Source organism: Canis lupus, chromosome 24 (genome assembly GCF_003254725.2).
Source record: "Canis lupus dingo isolate Sandy chromosome 24, ASM325472v2, whole genome shotgun sequence".
Classification (NCBI taxonomy): domain Eukaryota; kingdom Metazoa; phylum Chordata; class Mammalia; order Carnivora; family Canidae; genus Canis; species Canis lupus.
This window is the reverse complement of record NC_064266.1, coordinates 13780375-13799332: the sequence shown is the minus strand read 5'-3', so window position 1 is coordinate 13799332 and position 18958 is coordinate 13780375. Positions and strand designations below refer to the sequence as shown.

Below are 18958 nucleotides of genomic sequence, written 5' to 3'. Positions count from 1 at the left end.
TATAACACCCAGTGTTCATTACATCACATGCCCTCCTTAATGCCCATCACCCATTTACCCTATTCCCCCACTCCCTCCCTCCAGCGACCTTCAGTTTGTATCCTATCATTGAATCTCTTATGGTTTGTCTCCCTCTCTAATTTTGTCTTGTTTTATTTTTTCCTTTCTTCCCTTATGCCCCTCTGTTTTGTTTCTTAAATTCCACATATGAGTGAAATCATATGATAATTATCATTCTCTGCTTGACTTATTTTGTTCAGCATAATATCCTCTAGTTCCATCCAACTCATTGCAAATGGCAAGATTTTTTTGATGACTGAGTAGTATTCCATTGTATATATATTTGGTTCATTCTTGACAGAGTCTTGGTGAATGAGAACAGAGTGGTTGTGTTGTTGTTGATTGTTTTAGTATTAATTTGTTTATTTCATCAATAATTAATATAAACATTATATTGCAGTCACAAAATTCAAAGGTAATAAATGATGAATGATAAAAACCAGTCTCCCTTCCACCCTTCTCCAGCTATCCTGTTCCCTTCCTCAGAAGTAATATTTACATCATGGCTCATTGTAGAAAATGTGTGAAATGATAAATATTGAAAATCCCTCTATTGTCTATGTCTTGCATTTAGCCTGTTTACTTCCCCCTCAAACAATAATCTTAATTTTGCATATACTTCAAAACATAATATTTTGGACTTCCATACATTTTATTTATTTTTAAAAATATTTTATTTATTTGTTCATGAGAGACACAGAAAGAGAGAGAGAGAGGCAGAGACATAGGCAGAGGGAGAAGCAGCTCCATGCAGAGAGCCTAATGTGGGACTTGATCTCAGGACTCCGGGATCATGGCCTGAGTTAAAGGCAGATGCTCAGCCACTGAGCCACCCAGGTGCCCCACTTCCCTACATTCTAAAATATATTTTCTTCATCTTATTTTTATACAAATATATGTCACCAAGACCCTAGACACTAGCCCTTCCAAATACCCACTCCTGCCACTATTCTCATCTCAAACAGAAGTAAGCACTGTACTGAATTTTTATTTATGATACCTTTTTTTCTTTATGTTCTTACCACCTCTCTCTATGTATAAATTCCTAAATAGCATATTATTTGTAAATCATATGTAAATGGAGCCATACAGTATAAATTCTTCTGTAATTTGTTTCTTCCTCAGAACATTATAATTTGAGGTCATCCAGGATAATGCATACAACAGTAGTTCTTCCATTTTTCACTTGTGTGATGGGCATCTGTAGGAACACACTGTTCATCCATTCATTCTAGTGATAGACATTTTTGTGCTGATGCATTTTTTTGCTTATTTCAAACAGTGTTGCTATGAATATTCTTAACAATGTCTACCAATGTACATGTTTTCGAAAGTCCTATAACTCTTGGAGTACTAGGAGTGGAATTTTTGCATTTTGTGCTCTGTGTATTTTTAGCCCAGCCATGTAATTATTAACTTTTTCCAGATAAGTAACCCAATTTCCTTACCATTAAGAGTGAGAGAGTTTTGCTGTTGTTCCATATCTTTGCTAATACCTTGCTAGTCAAGCTTTTCAATCAAGTGAGTATGAAATCCATATCTCACTGTGGTTAAAATGCGCATGTTCTAGATACTAATAAAATCGATCATCTATTCACATGAGTATTTCAGGGTTTCACTTGGGTGAATTATCTCTTCAATTATTCTGCCCATTATTTCTTTTTTCCTATTGACTCACAAAATGTTCCCTATATACTTTGGATTAGTCAGGTATATTTTTTAAATCTTTTTTTTTTATTTTTTTTATTTTTTAAATCCTTAATGAGATGCAGCACTGCCTAATCTCAAACCTTATTGTCTAATGTAAATATTTAAGAAGTTAATTTTTTAAGTATTATTTTATTTATTTATTTATTTATTTATTTATTTATTTATTTATTTAAAAGATTTTATTTATTTATTCATGAGAGACACAGAGACAGAGAGAGAGGCAGAGACACAGGTAGAGGGAGAAGCAGGCTCCATGCCAGGAGCCTGACGTGGGACTCCATCCTGGGATTCCAGGATCACACCCTGGGCCGAAGGCAGGTGCTAAACCACTGAGCCACCCAGAGATCCCCTTAAGTATTATTTTAATCTCATCTTACAAACTTCTATGCATTGTGTATGTACTATAATTCATTTCTTATAGTCTGATTTCCATTATTGTTTCCACATTGACCATCAGTTGTTCTATATTTATAGAAAAGATGGGGTGTTTCTTATAAGTTTTTGCTTTTTTAATTTTTTTTATTTTTTTGCTATTTATTTAAATTAAATTGCATTGTGATCAGAGAATGTGTTCAGTATGATATTGGTACTTTGAAATTTGATACCATTAGCTTTATTGCTAAGATATGGTCTGGTTTTATAACAACCCATATATGCTTGAACATAATGTATATTCTCCACTAAATCAAATTTGTAGGTTGTACTTTTCAATTATACTGTCTTTACTGTTTGAACCATCAATTATAATAGTCCTATTTGTATGTTATTAATATAACTAATGCTTTATTTTTTATATTCAAACATTTAGTTTATTCAGGATTCATTTTGATGTAAAGTATGAGGTAGGGCTCTAACTTCTTTTTTTCCAGATATTAGTTATAATAATAACTTTTATCAAACAATTCATCTTTCTCACTATCTGTTTTGTCACCTTAATTATATACAAAATCATATTAATTTTGGTTTACTTGTGGACTTCTGTCCTATTCCATTGATCTGTATTCACATAAGGATGGGACTTTTTTTTAAGATTTATTTTTTATTCATGATAGACAGAGAGAGAGAGAGAGAGAGAGAGAGAGAGAGAGACACAGCCCGACCCCGAACTCGATCCCGGGACTCCAGGATCGCGACCAGGGCCAAAGGCAGGCGCGAAATCGCTGAGCCACCCAGGGATCCCCAGGATGGGACTTTTTGATTAGATAACAATCTGTAATAAACTGGGCCTTCATGTAACAATACACTGAAGAGTTCAAGTCAAAAAAGTGAAGTAGAGACTTCAGAGGAATGGATAAGGTCATGGTCTTTTTTGCCTAAAAAAGAGTTTATAAAGAATGAATAAAATGAAGTTTCAACAGACAGAAGTATACATTTTTAGCAATTATTTAAACCTAGGTAACAAAGAACTCTGTAATTCTTTGCTGTGTGAAATGCATCATATTATGAAAATAAACATCATACTAAATTATCCTTGCAGTACTTACTCATATCTCAAAGAAATGGGTGAATATAGTTAATGTGTGTTTTATGGTGTTTTGACTCTAGTCTAAACCATGTAGATTAAAGAAATTTAGTTTTTGAACAAAAATGACAAGACCTAATGTTTGCAATTGGCATGTAATGTTAAAGTTAATATATACAGTCCTCATACCTGAAACATTCCCTGCAAATTCCCTGTAATTTAAGCCAATATTCTGTTTGTATTTATAATCTATCCTCCAAGATATGGAGAGTTCATACAAATTAGTGACCACCTACAAAATTTCATCAAGGCTACTGCTACCTTTAGATTTTCCCTCCTTATGTATTCAAAAATTTAATCTTGACCATCCCAGAAAGTTGTGGGTAGAAGGGAGAGAGGATAGGAAAACCAGTTCACCAAGATTTTACAAATTCTTCTAGATTAAAATTTATGTCTTGAAAATGATGTTATATCAAGAACGAAATTTGTTACCACTAACCCAAAATTTTAGGACATGCGTTTTTAAAAGCATAAGTTATTTTGTTTCATAACTTTTAGCTTAACTTCACTTGACTATTTTTTAAAAACTAGAAATGAAAATAATATATATAGCAATGGAAAAATAATAGTGAGTTTAATGGTGAAATCTGATATGCTGAGCTCTGCTTAACCTAATTCCCAAAGTCCAAGTAATAAGTAAGTTGGGATATGGAGAGGCCTGTAAACAAACTCCTTTGGTACATTAGTATTTTGTTTCCTACCTTAGTCTAGAAAATAACCTTATTTGTCAATCTAATATTTTATGAACCAATTATTTATTGTCTGTATTTTGAGAGTATTTTTATTTAAATAAAACAAAATGAACATTTATATCGGAAACCTATGGATTCTTCTGAGCTATTGGTAATATCAGATCCTTCAGCAAGAACACTATTTTATGAGTTACCAAATACACAGGCACTGCATAATGTTTTCCATTATAAGCAAGATCAGGTAGGTACTCATAGTGGCTGCTAGGCATCTATTGGGGAAGCTATCCTTCTGGACCTGTGGCTCATGCCACCTGCATTTCACACCAACCTCTCCAAATTTCCCAGGTTCTTATGTTCCTTTCTTTGTTTCTCATTTCTCTGTCATGAGCACATTCATCTGTGTGTTAACTTTTTTTTTTAAGATTTTATTTATTCATGAGAGACAGAGAGAGAGAGAAAGAGAGAGAGAGACACAGTCAGAGGGAGAAGCAGGCTACATGCAGGGAGCCTGATGTGGGACTTGATCCCGGGACTCCAGAATCATGCCCTGGGCCAAAGGCGGGCACTAAACCACTGAGCTACTCAGGGATCCCGTGAGTTAACTTTTAATCAGGGACATTTATGGGAGCTAATATGGTATTAACTGATGCTGAAGATTCACATTAAACAGAAGTAGAGCAAAGCCATAAAGCCATATGTAGAATTTGAAAGTATGGATGAGAATATACTAAGAGACAATTCATATTGGAGTGCCTGACTGGCTCAGTTGGTAGAGCATGTGATTCAATCTCAGGGTCATAAGTTTGAGCCCCACATTGGGAGTAGTTTCCTAAAAATAAAAATAAAAAACAAACTTTAAAAAAGAGACAATCTGTATTATACTTCCATTTTCATGAAATTGGGAAAAAATACTTTAGAGGAAGAAGAAAAAGTGAGATGGAGAGAGAGGAAGGTAGGGATGCAAGGAGGGAAGGAAGGAAGGAAGAAGAAGGGAAAAAAGAAGGAAAGGGGTAGGGAAGGAAGGAGGGGCTGATGAAAGGAGGAATAGCACTATTTTATAGCCTTGAGAAATGTAACATGTGAATGTGAACTGTCCTGGAATATTCCTTATGTAACAGACTTTTTAAGCTCATCGGCCACCTGTCTATGCAGCCAGGACAAACCCAACCCTTCTAGTGGTTTAGAGCTTTGGCCCTCATACTCTGGAGGAGGCAGTCCTATAGACTGTCCTATAGGCAGTCCATAGGAGGGACTTGTGGGCTCCTTAAAAGCAAAGCCTGTTGGGATTGCCAGCTGAAGGAGATCTGTTCTATACCTTAAAAATTGTGGGACTGAAGTAAAATTGAAGGCAGTGTTTTCAACCATCTGGGAAAGAGGGTGGAGAACCTTCCCTCAAAGAGAGGGGATGTTCACACTGTTCACAGCAGGCAAGAGAGAGAACAAAAAGTTGTTTTTCTAGATCCTGTTCATGACACAAAATAACTGATATCTTTGTTTATCTTTGGGGAGGTGGCTAGTGGGGCTTTTGTAGTGATGACAGGGAGAAAAGAGAGCTGCAGTTAATTAGCCTTCCTGACAGGTGAGGACACAAGCTGGGAAATCTGATCTGTCTTCTCTAATCACTAAACACAACCAGAGCAGAAAGCCTACAGTTTTTCTATCTCTGCAAGTGGATTATGTTGAATCAGCTTTCTGAATTCAAATATAGGCTTTCCCAGTAAACTGTTAAACCAGGCAGGGAAGAAGAAAGACAATGAATCAGAAGATCTTCAAGTCCCTTCTCATGGTTAGTGGGAATAGAACAATTCTTTATGAAAATATAATTTTTAGAATTTTAAAGTAAAAAAAAAAAAGAGTCAATCCAGAATTTCTTTGCTGACCATTCTATGGGAGAGTAGATTCTCAGTCAATAATTACAGTTTATTAGCAAAATAAATAATTTCATTATAATATCATAAGTATATTATATACTTTAAATATATGATTTTTAAAAATAAACATGATTTTGTTGTTCATTATAATATTTAATTACGATAAATATATCTACATCTATAGTAAGATATGTTACCCTATATTTTAGATAACTGTATGCCTTTAGGGGAAGGAAATTTGGCAGTATACGACAAAAGCCATGTCAACACCATTCTCTTTAACATAGTAATTCCATTTCTAAGTGTCTTAAGGATGAAAAAAAGGTTAAGAATTGAATAAAATCATATTTATGAAAATAGTTTTCAATTAATAATGATAAAGAAGTAAATGATGTAAGCAACCAGAGTAGGGGATTTATATGGGCAATCTCTCTCAAGAAGATATTTGGTAATCCATAGGACAGTCTCCTACAATAAAGAATTACTCAGCACAAAATGTCAGTAGTGCCAAGGTTCAAAATCCTGATACTAGGGCAATTAGGGTATACTGATTCAATATAAAAATATGAAATCTCGAAAGCTCATATATAAAAATCTAGGTTTCAAAAAAAAATCTAGGTTTCAACATGAAAAATTATTTTGGTATAATAAAAGAAAATAAAGTTTTCAAATTTATATACACCTTATGGCCAATAGTAATTTATCATGATGCTATTGAAACTCAGGTTGTAGGCCCTCCCACATACAAAGCTTCTCAAAGTCTCTTAGAGAGGCTGTGGCAATATGTTTCATATGGTTACAGATTTTTGTAAAAAAAAAATTAAGTGAGATTATTTAAGTTTTATCTTGAAGTAAGATTTTTCTTTTTACCTCCTTAATAGGTGTAGGCTTCAGGCACCCTAAAATCAGGTCTGTCTTTGGTTATAGTTTTAGTGAAGTGAAACAGCATGCATATGATCAAGAAAAAAAAATCTGATGGGAAATCACCAAACAGGTAACTTCAATAATGTAAGGATGGTGAGCTTAGGGGGAACATTTTTCTCTTCTCTAGTTCCCAAATGTTTTGTAAAGCTATTATAGTAGTTTATAATGAAAGAAATTATTTGTAAGAAAAAGAAAGTCTATAGACACACAAGAAGAAAAGTATGTGGAGAAAACTCACTGTATTAATCCCCATTATAGTTCCTGTGGTTTGGATCTTGATGTTTTTAGGCTGCCTTTTCTGGGTTGGTAGGTCATCCTGGTCTCACAACTGTCATTTGTTGTGGTGTTCAACTATTTCACTATGAGGGCATGTGTTCCAGGCACCTCTTGATTTTAACAAACCACTTTACAACCTAATTGGTTGGCTGAGCTTTGCTGGGTGATTGAGGACTTCTCACATGGCTGCAATAAGATGGAGGTTGAGACTGAAGTCATCTGAAGGCTCCTGGTGTCCTAGTGCTCCAGCCTGTGGTCTCTCTGCACAGCAGAGTAGCGTGGCCTCCCTACAAGGCAATTTAGTACTCCAGAGGCAGGAAGCATAAAGTGCCAGTCCCCTTAACAACTAGATCCGGAACTGGGAACACATCACCTTGTTCCCGTTCTATGGTTCGACATAGTTACAAGCCATTCCAGATTGAAGAGGGTAGGAGGTGGAAGAAGAGACAGCTTCTCTCCATGGGGGATTGTCATGCACATACAAGGGGGGACTTGATGGTGGACATCTTTAAGCACAAGCTACCACAGCAAGAGACATTTGGTTTCTGGAAATACCATAAGGTAGGGAGGGGTCAGCAATGAAAAACAGATACTTTCCCTACAAATATGATGTGATAAAAATGCCTGCCATATGGCGATATCCATATGTCCATGAACTAGGAGTACATGAAGTTCAAAACTTGTTTTCTTTAAGTTGAGGGACATTTCTTAAGAAAAATACTGAGGATTGAGAATAACCTCAACAGATGTCAGACTTCAACATTCTTATTTCTCAGTAAGTTTACATGGTCTACATTCTGAAATATCATTTAGCATCCTGCAAATACCTATTTTTCCTTTCTCAAAGTAAGGCCTTTCTAGTTAGAAAATGATTTCCACAGCTGGTCAAAATTTACCCTTCTACTCATGCCCTTCATATTGCTTCTGTTCTTACGCCTGTGTTATACTTTCATTGCATTTGAAAAAAAAAATCTTTAAAAGTTATTGGATCCATTAGAAAGGAAAGTGGGAGAGTCTTACACAGGAATGAATTTATAATTAGCCTTCTTCCCCAAGTGTTTAGCAACATGACAGCATGAAGAATTTTGACTAAAGGGTTTTGTAGATTCACCTGGAAATGCAGAGTAATTAATTATGTGTGGATTTGAATTGTATTCCCCCCAAAACAGTATCAAGACACATTCATGCCCATGACATGCAGACATCTGGATAAGGAATGAACGTTTCTGACAGTAGTTATAGAAAGCAAAAACTCTTAAGTAGCATTTTGCCAGTTAGAATGCTATTAAAAAAGGACCCTCCTAAATTTTCTATCATGGAAATCAGTCAATTGTGACATCTAGCTGAAAATTTCAAATACTTATATCATTTTCTGTGTTTTTTAAATGGTCAGTAACTAATGTTTGCATTAGAAACTTCTTAAAAAGAAAAGATGCAAACTACTTTCTAATGAAGAAACATGTCTCAAGGAGCCTACTTTTCCATGATGGTAGAGTGCTCAGCAGAGCAACTAAGAAGTAGATTTAGTAGAATTCACTATAAAGGATACCTGAATCTACATTAAATTAATCAGAATTGCTGACTAGGGTACCCCTTTGCTGTATAACAAAATTATTACTCTGTTTCTAAATGTATGAGTAAATGACTAGGACTGTTTCTTGTATTGGAGGATTGATATTTCTTGGACTAGGTCAGTCTGAATTGTGGCTGATGAGCAAATAGTCAAGATAAATAAAATATGCATATATATTATGAAATACAGAGATATTGCAAATGTCAACACAGAATGATTCAATCCACTTATTAGAGGCTGCTAGTCTACTGCAAATTAACCAACACTAGCCATTATTTTACTTTGTCTCACATTTCTCTGACCTGTCACATGCTAAATCTGACATTCTACGTCAAGGATATCAAATAATCTATTTCTTGATATCAAAGTACAATGCAATACCTCAATTCTGTGACTAAAAAATGAGTAAATTAAGACCATCTTACACTTCTCAGTCCCCATTTAATTTTTACAACTAATTTCTTAACCACCTCTCCCTAAAAAATATTATTATATATTCACACCATATTCTTAATTCCCATCTTTAGTTTACCACGGCTGTAGCAGAAATACCATTTAGGATTAATAAAGAGCAGCATCTTTGTTCACTTATATGGCAAAAGCCATTTGTAAGAGAGCTAGGATCTGAAGTCGTGAAGACTCTACAGTAAAATTCTTTACGGAAAGAATTTGAAACCATTTGTCTTTGATTTGGATGCATTTTAAATGAACTTGTGTAATACATTTCCCCAGCCTGTAATGTACTCATTCATATTCATTTACCGAAATCATTCATCAAATCAGCCACCCAACTGACACCTATTGACTGTTCTAGGTGCAATGCTGATACTAGGAAAATAGAATTAAAGATGATTAATAAGTTATGATCTATCCCTTAGAGGACAGGGAAGAACTCACCTGTCTTTTGTGCCATTAGATGATTATAACTCTGGTACCTAAGTTTATGCTTGGCACAGAGTAGATACAATTGTTCTTCTATTCTTCCTAACTGCCTTTCCATCTTTCTTTCTTCTGTTTGTCCTTCTTTCTTTTATTGTTATTTAAATGAAAGATATTTTAAAAACTCAAACACTGATGGAAATAAACAGAAGAACATAAAGAGCTTAGCAGACTGGAATTTCACAAGATGGTCTTCCAAATCATAGCAGTGCTCATGGGGCTAGAGGTTATGTCAATCTTCTTGCCCCACCAAACCTCCAACCCTATTAGCCCAGTGACTTGACGAAAGAAGCCATCAAGTAATAGCTGATATCAAAATAAATGATTACGCATATTTTCATATAGGGCAACATAGCTATTGAAGCTCATAAGGATATCAATTTGTCAAGAAAATGTTAAATGATGCTCTTTATATTCTACTCAAGAAAACAAGGTTCGTAGCTTTTTTTTTTTCTTCTTTTATCTGAAAAATTCATTCATACAGGAGTCCTCATTTAGCTTTGGTGCCTGATGAATGAGCTTTTACTTGATACTCTCTAGCTTTGTCAAGAACCATCTCATATGGGGATCCCTGGGTAGCTCAGCGGTTTAGCGCCTGCCTTTGGCCCAGGGCGTGATCCTGGAGTCCTGGGATCGAGTCCCACATTGGGTTCCCTGCATGGAGCCTGCTTCTCCCTCTGCCTGTGTATCTCCCTCTGTCTCTTACGAATACATAAATAAAATCATAAAAAAAGAGAACCATCTCATCTAGAAAGCAGGGTGGGACCTCCCATATCTTTAGCTTTCTTGACGTGGTAAAGCCTCTCTCAAAACATGATCTCTCACTAATAATACACTACAGTTTGCCACAGTGTAGCCACAGGTGGATGAAACCTAACCCAGTTGTAAATCACAACATGGAAAAAGTCTCGCCTATTTCAGAAGACAGAAAAGAAAATAACTTGTCAGCCAGCAATCAGAAGCACATTATATCTCAGAAAGCCTGCCCCTTGTACCTGTCAGGCTGAACGGTCCTTTCACACAAACTTTTCCAATTCATTTGGAGCCTCCAGACAACTCCCTCCCTCTCGTCTTTCAAATTACTCCACAAATCTTAGTTTTCCTTTGAAATGTTTCCAAACCACTGGAGCACACCTCATCATAGACCCCCATTGATGAAATGTAGCATGGAGGTTGTGTCAGATATAACTAATGATTAGAATTATTCTCACCTTTCCCATGTTGTTGACAGACAGTGAATAAAGGCAGCATTGTTACACCTACAATTGATCTATTGAAGCAAGGACTTGTTTTTGACTCATGAAAATACTTCTTCTAGGCCTGTTCGAGACCAATGACTTAAAGCCCTGATTCGCTATATTTATTTTTTTAATAATTCTCCCACTGCTCACGCAATGGGGCATGTTATTACAACGGCCTGGCTCTGCCCAGTGTATGTGTGTCACGTGCAGAAACACATGGAGAGAAAAGGCATACAGATCTTGCATGCCTTTGAGTTGAGAAATAAAGTTGAGAAGAGAAAGATGTCAAAACTGTTCTCTACTGTCTCTTCTGTTTTAGGTAGTGAGGATCTAAATTTTAGGCAGTGAGCATTTCTGGATTAAGCATGAACTGTATGAGAAGTTATGGGAGTAGAAATTAGGAATTAAGCCTTTCGAGAAAACCCCATTGATTGGTTGGTATTTGGGCCCCATCATTTAGTAGAATGGTGACTGCCAGCAAACCACTGTCCATTTCAAACATTAAGGAAGGTTCTGAATGCCATTCCAAGACATAGAGACTTTCTTTCACTGGCAGAAGAGAACCTTAGATGGTCATGAAGCAGAGGAGTCACGTGGTAGGAGAAAAGTTTCAGGGTAAATTTCTTTTTTTTTTTTTTTTTTTTTTCAGGATAAATTTCAAAGGGGAGGTATCAATGGCAAGGTGTCACTAAGGTCCACTCTGCTTCTGGACACACAGAAGTGCTCTGTATCTGGCAGTGGGGTCTCCTACTCTTATCCATAGTGCTATAAATGACTGATGATTGAATGATTGATGGGCAAACCCAGGTAAGGAAAGAAAGATGAGGAAATGGGTACACATTGACTGCCTGATGAGAGTTCAGGAATGGTGCATAATTTGCTTCTCTTTTGAATAATTTATATTCACTTTTTGAGCATTAGCTAAATAAGATACATCACTTGCTCCATGCCTCACATAACAGTTTAATAATCAAATATTGAATTAACACCACTCTTGGGACAATGTCTCAAACCCAGAAGCCAGGAGAAATTCTGAGATGTAACTTTCCTTTCAAACTTCCCTCCTTTTTATATTTGCATAAGATTTTGAAACAGCAGCACAGTTTATATCAGATAAAGAGGAATGAGGTGGCTTCAGCTAACTGTAGAACACACAGCTCCGTTCCCCAGCTGTGAATAATTTTCCTCCCAACCGGAGGTAGAATTGTGAATAGACCGGAAGCCCATTCTGTATGAGGCAAGAGCACTGTGCCCAGGATGCTCTGTCAATGCAGGTGCCCACTTACATAACTCATGTAGACAGACACCCTTCTTCTCTTCCCTGCCGTGCTATGCCCTCTCTGAATGGCCAGGTAAACGATCCAGATGTGAATGGTCCCTGGACTCCTATGCTTCCATGACCTGTCCTTTCAGAGACATGAACCCAGACATGGAACAGTCTACCTCTGCTTTAGGTACTCCTTTCATCTTTGGCAGAACATCTTGAACCCCAACAAGCAAAATGTGAAAGCAGGGATCAGTGGGAAGATTGGCAATGGGCTAGTGAAACTGGCAGTCACCTTTGATCATTTTAAGCAATATGACTTTCTCCCACCTTCCTTTTCCATGTTAAAGGCTCACACCTGTCAAAAGTCTCACTGGGTAAAAAAAAAAAAAAAAAAAAGTCTCACTGGGTATCAGGCCTATTTGCTTAAGATTCCTTGTGGCTGTGAATGTGGTCTGTGGCCTTTCTTTCATTTTTATAATCCTCAGCAGACAGCTAATTTTAATATCATATGTTGGAAGCCCCTGACTAGAAATTGTTGAGAGTAAGGAGAAAGAACAACTACAGTGTGGCAGCGACTGTCTAGGCACTGGAAATACTGTTGCTGGTACACAAAACAGACCAAAACAGACCACCCTTATGTGGGTGACAAATACCCAGTTCCTTGCTAGTCAGCAGTGTCTAGGAGCCAGACAGAAATGTTGAATTTCAGGGCTCACTTCAGACCTACTGAATATACTTTTAAAATATCTTCTGGGGATCCCTGGGTGGTGCAGCAGTTTAGCACCTGCCTTTGGCCCAGGGCACGATCCTGGAGACCCGGGATCGAATTCCACATCGGGCTCCCGGTGCATGGAGCCTGCTTCTCCCTCTGCCTATGTGTCTGCCTCTCTTTCTCTCTCTCTCTGTGTGACTATCATAAATAAATAAAAAAAAAAATATCTTCTGGAGCCTCCTATGCATATGGAAAAATAATTTAAAGAAGGGACATAGGAAGTGTTCAGAGACACTATCGAGAAATAAGGCAAGGAAGACACGTTGAAGCAATGCCCAAGGCTCTGTGGACCAGTTAAAGGATATGGGCTTTTGTTCTGAGTGGGCAAGGAAGCCTCGAGAGGACTCTGAGCAAAGGTGTGGCATAAAATGACTTAAATACAAATTATATGTAGCACAGCCTACATGTTAGGCAAACAGAGAAGAGATCAGTAATGGCCTGGCAATGGGAGATGGGCTACAAAGAGGCACAAGGAACTTTTAAGGGTGATTGAAATATTCTATATCTTGACTCTAGGGACCACATCCATGTATCTCTTTGTCAAAACCCAATCTGATGGTACGCTTAGAATGAGTGCATTCTATTATATACAAATTATCTCCAAAAGTTATAAAGAAAAAAATGTTAGGCACCACAAAACAGGACATAAATTATGTAAAAGAAAAAAAGCAGGTGAGAGAAAAGCTGTTACAAAATGCAATAGTTGAAACTAAACTTCTCTACAAACTAGAGGAGAGAAGGAGACGTGTGTGCCATGTACAAGATTGTACCCTGCAAAAGATTTTTCAGGAACTCAAAAAGCTTGGGAGTTGGCAAAATAAAAGAGTGGAGAATCTAAAACAATTAACCAAACTAAAAGAAAAGCTACCGAATGGGAGAAGATGTTTCCAAATGACATATCCAATAAAAGGTTAGTATCCAAAATGCATAAAGAACTTATACAACTTAAAACTCAAAAAACCCAAATAATCCAATTAAAAATGGGTAGAAGGCATGAAACAAATATTTCTACAAAGAAGACATCCCGATCGCCAACAGACACAAGAAAAGATGTTCAGCGTCACTCATCATCAGGGAAATGCAAATCGAAACTACAATGAGATATCACCTCACACCTGTCAGAATGGCTCAAACCAAAAGCTTAAGAAATAACAAATGTTGGTGAAGATATGGAGAAAAAGAAACCTTTGTGCACTATTGATGGGAAAGCAAACTGCTGCAGCTACTGTGGAAAACAGTTTGGAGATAGAATCTTAACCAGCCATAAAAAATAAGAAATCGTGTCATTTGCAACAACATAGATGGATCTAGAGAGTAGAATGCTAAGTGAAATAAGTCAGAGAAAAACAAATATACCATGATTTCACTCATATGTGGAATTTAAGAAACAAAGAAAAAGAGACAAACCCATAAAACAGATCCTTAACTAGAGAACAAATTGAAGGCTACCAAAGGAGAGGTGGGTGGGTGAATGGGTGAAGAGGTAAGGAGGATTAGGAGTGCATTTTTCATGATGAACACTGAGTAATGTATAGACTTGTTGCATCATTATATTGTACTTCTAAAATCAATATAACACTGTATGTTAACTATTCTGGTATTAAATTTTTTAATAAGCAAAAGAGAAAAGAAAGAGTGGAGAATCCAAAGTGGTACTGAAATGAGGGAACATCTGATTAGCATCTAAAAGATTCTATTGTTGCTTCCACTTCTGTTACTTCCTAGCTTTGTGACCTTAGGAAAGTCACTTTTGGGGAAGGCAGTTTTCTTCTCCTCTAGGTAGTGATCAGAGTACTTTTCCTCACTCTGCTATTTAAGGGTCAGGGGCAATGTAAGAGCTAGGACAGTGCTTTGAAAATTAGAAGGCACTATAAAAATGTTAAGTGGTCGCTAAAACTTCCTTCTCTGAATTGCATTCATATCAATGAGACCCAGAAGCTGGAAAGGACTCCAGTTATCAGGTGTTACTGACACTGACACAATTTCAGGGCATGGTCAACTTTTACTGATGTCCGTGCAAAATTTTATTACATGTGCTGATGCATTCCTAAAAGAGGTTCAGCACATGTATTTCTAATATAGCTTACATGGAGGCTTCTCAGTATAAGACAAAGTGGTGAGAGACAAAAATATGTTCTGTAAAGAGACGGCATTTGTAACAAAATTGAAAGTCACAAAACAGATTTGATATAGATTTTTCACATTCATGTATCCGGTAACATCCTTAGCATCCGGCACTAAGGAAGGCTTGCAAAGATATACAAAGATGAGTAAAACAGTTTTCATTGTCAGGGAGATGATAATCTAGAAGGATGGATAATATAGGTCTAAAAATAACTTGAATACAAAACCATATGTGGAAAACATTACAAGAAAAAATTAATACAGTAGAGTTGAAAAAGGGGATAAACACTTGTCTCTTGGAAGCTTCATGAGAGAGGTGGTGTTTGAAATGAACAGTAAGGAATGAGTGGGAATCCACTGAGAACAAGAATGGCATTCCAGGTGGAAGAATAGATTGCGCCAAGTCATGGAACCAGGAAAATACACGGCATTTCTGAACTGATGTGACAGCCAATTTGGCAGGGGGAGAATTAATGTTTGGGGCACTAGTTTGGAATATCAGGCTGAAGAAGGTGAAGTGAGGACAAGACCATGGAAGGCTTTATGTGCCAGTCTTTCTTGGCTAGAAGTGGAAAACCACTGGAGGTTTCGGAGCAGAACTGTGGTATGACTCAAAGTATGTCAATGGAAAATGAATTCTGGCAGCTGTATGTACTCATGTTGGGAGAGACCAATATTAGGGAGGCCGATTCTAAAACAAATGTAATCGAGAGAGAAAACGAGGATTTGATTGGGTGTAACAGGTATAAGGGAAGGAAGGTAAGTCCAAATAGAAGTAACAGTATTAAAAAATTGTTTGGACTTTAAAACCTATTGGATGTAGGAGGTAAGAAAGAAGGAAGTATCAAAGAAGACTCTCAGTTTTCCAGTCAAAATGAAAAAACTTGCAAGACTGCGTTAGGTGAAAGACAGTAGACTGTCTTTTAAGACATAAGCAGTTAGTGCTAGTGGGAGAGCTAGTATATAGAGTACCTTCTAGACACTACACGTTATCCTATTTAATCTTCAAAGTGGTTTTGAAGATTAAGATCATACTAGATTTACAGATAGAGAAATTAAAGCCCAAGAAGTAAATTAGCCTCTCTAAGTGGCAAAATCATCATTCAAGGAGAAATCTAAATATTACATTCTTGGTATATCACCATTGCAAAAAATCTAGCAGATTGATGGACATGGAACACATATAGTGGTTTTACCTAAAGTTATTGAGGAAGTGAGTTTCTTCCCTTCCATGACATTTGCAGACGTTTGAACAAAATCTAGTCAGTATGTCTACAAAGTCTAGAAGTAGGGGTGATCTCCTGGTCCAATGATCATTTCTAATGGTTACCAATATATCATTCCAGTGAATGTTTCAATAACATTTTGCTAACTTATGATATGTTCGCAAATTAGTTCTTAAACTGTGTTTCGGGAATACATCATGATTCAGAAATTTTCTTATATTGCCAAAAATACCACTCTGGAAGCTCATACCACACACTTAAGATCCGGAGGAGAAGTAATGCAATGTTACCAGTGCCTCAAAACTCAGTCACCTCCTGAAAAGACTTTGCTACAAAAATAAGTATATTCAAAGCATGGCTGACAAATCTGAGATCTGTGGCTGAAATTATTGGTTGATGATATTATAATAAACACCATTACCATTGTTGTGTTCTGGCTGTTACTTATTCAGGTTATGTGTTTGTAGAAAATGACTAGTATCATAAACCTCCCTGACAAAAATGATTTCTATTTTCCGATAAGAGGTTTTTTATGGCATAAGAAATGAGTTTTTTGAATTCAGCTGTGTTTTTCTGAATATAATCTGGCAACAGCTTTGCCTTATCCCTGCTCTGCTGTTTCCAGATAGTAGATTTTGCTATACGTATCTGAAGATTTATAATTGCAACTTGTAGTTGGAAACCAAGGTTTGGCATTAATTAACAGCTACTGGTGAAATGGCCCAGTGATAAAAACAAACACATGCATTCTTATCTGAAGAATCGGAAGTGGCAGGCTGTCATTTCACAGAACTTTCTTATTTCCCCAAACTTATAATAAAGCCAGTTCATTGTTTCTTCAGGCTACCAAGCATCAAGCAATTTGTTTTTTGTGCTCATTCTGTCCACTCATGGTTCGCTCTTGTGTGCACCGAACCCCTATGGCTGACTCCAGGGTCTTTTTTTTTTTTTTTTAATAAATAGTGATGGGATCTTCGAATAGAATGTTATCAAAGAAAGAGTCTAATTCCATCACAGATTTGGACCACGAAGTTATTCCTCATGAAACCTAAGGATGAAGTCTCAAGAAATTAGTCCTGCATGGGAACACATGTCAAATGTACTATAAAAGCATCACCTCCTTGGTTTAAATGGTGATACCTCTATCCATCCATCCATCCATCCATCCAATTTTGTAATATGGGAATGTAGGAGTCATCTCCTTATCCTTTCTTCTTCTTCCAACCCATCCCCAACCCATTCTGTGTTCTGCAGTGTCACTTCTGGAATCCATCCTAGATGTCTTGGATATACTTTCATAACTACCCTCAATTGGTTGGTCTGCCTTGATGTTTTGCAGTAGCCTTCTAACTACTCTCCACAACCCCTTACTTGTGCTCCTCTCAGTATTTTCTGCACACTTTAGTGAAAGTGTTATTTTTAAATTAACTAGTAAATCAAGTAAGCCACAGGTTTAAAACCCTTCGATTTTTCCTTGCTCTGAATATTAAGACCAAAGTCCTTTTTTTTTTTTAAGATTTTATTTATTTATTCATGAAAGACACAGAGAGAGGCAGAGACACAGGCAGAGGGAGAAGCAGGCTCCATGCCGGGAGCCCGACGTGGGACTCAATCCTGGGTCTCCAGGATCACGCCCTGGGCCAAAGGCAGGCACCAAACCATTGAGCCACCCAGGGATCCCTAAGACCAAAGTCCTTATCATGACTTTGAACACACTGCATTTTCTAGGCCCACTTATTTCTCCAGATCATTCATTATCATTCTCCTCTTCTCTGGAAGGAAGAGGTCCACTCTATCAAGACTATTTCTTCTCTCACATCTCTTCTCTTGGTTCTTCTCTACCTTTGTATTTCAAGTCAAGTGCTACTTCCTCAGAAGGGTCTTGCTAACCACCCTACATACCTGTCTCCAAGACCCATCTTTGTCTTCTATCTACCTATCTATATTTATATGTATATATTCAACAAGACAATCTCTGTACTTCAGGACACTTATTTCCATTTATAAATTTAAATTTTTTTTGTGTCCACAGTCTTTACTACTAGACTATAAACTCCATGAGAACAGTGGTTATACCTGGTATTGCTTAACTTAATTTGCTTAACACCTAAGTCAATACCAGGCACAGATGAGTTCTCAATAAATACTGATACAATAAATTGAAGTGTTCTGCTGAGCTCTGAATGTTGATCAAGAAGCAGTAACCACTGGAAAAATATTAGATTCCAAGAAAACGAGGTATTTCAGTATTTCTTATCAAATGGTTTTCACTGAAACAGGAGGAAAGGGAAGACATAGTTCTTGAAGACTAAAATAAATTAAAAAGGAAATGAAGAGACCATTGGAGCACATAAAATGGACCCCTTCTGTCAGCAACTATTATCTTATATTGGAAACAGATAAAATGGAATCAAAGAATACTGTGTAGGGCCTTGAAGGCAGTCCTTGCTTTTAAGTATTTTCATTTTTTAAGGTAATTAAATAGCTCAGGACCAGTTTAAGACCCATTGGAAAGTCCAGATGGCCAAAGGACTGTATAACGTTTGGTTTTCATTATTGAAATGAGCCCTACCTAGCTCAGAGCTCCCTTCATTCTCTGGGCTATCACAATGCCTTAAATATGTTTTTAGAATCAAACTTTAACCCAGTGCTTTGCTTTTCAGTTTTTCCCTTGGTTTCTTGTACACCTTACAATTCATTGTGTATATTGAATTAAAAGAACAACTCTCTGCAGTTAAGAAGTTAGAGAATCCTAGCTGAT

At 36.8% G+C, this 18958-nt stretch overlaps 1 protein-coding gene across 2 annotated transcripts in view; it reads left to right on the top strand.

The window, feature by feature from the left end:
* PLCB1 (phospholipase C beta 1) overlaps positions 1–18958 on the top strand; it is a 670476-nt gene that overhangs the window by 351853 nt on the left and 299665 nt on the right. The gene's annotated exons all lie outside the window — the stretch shown is intronic.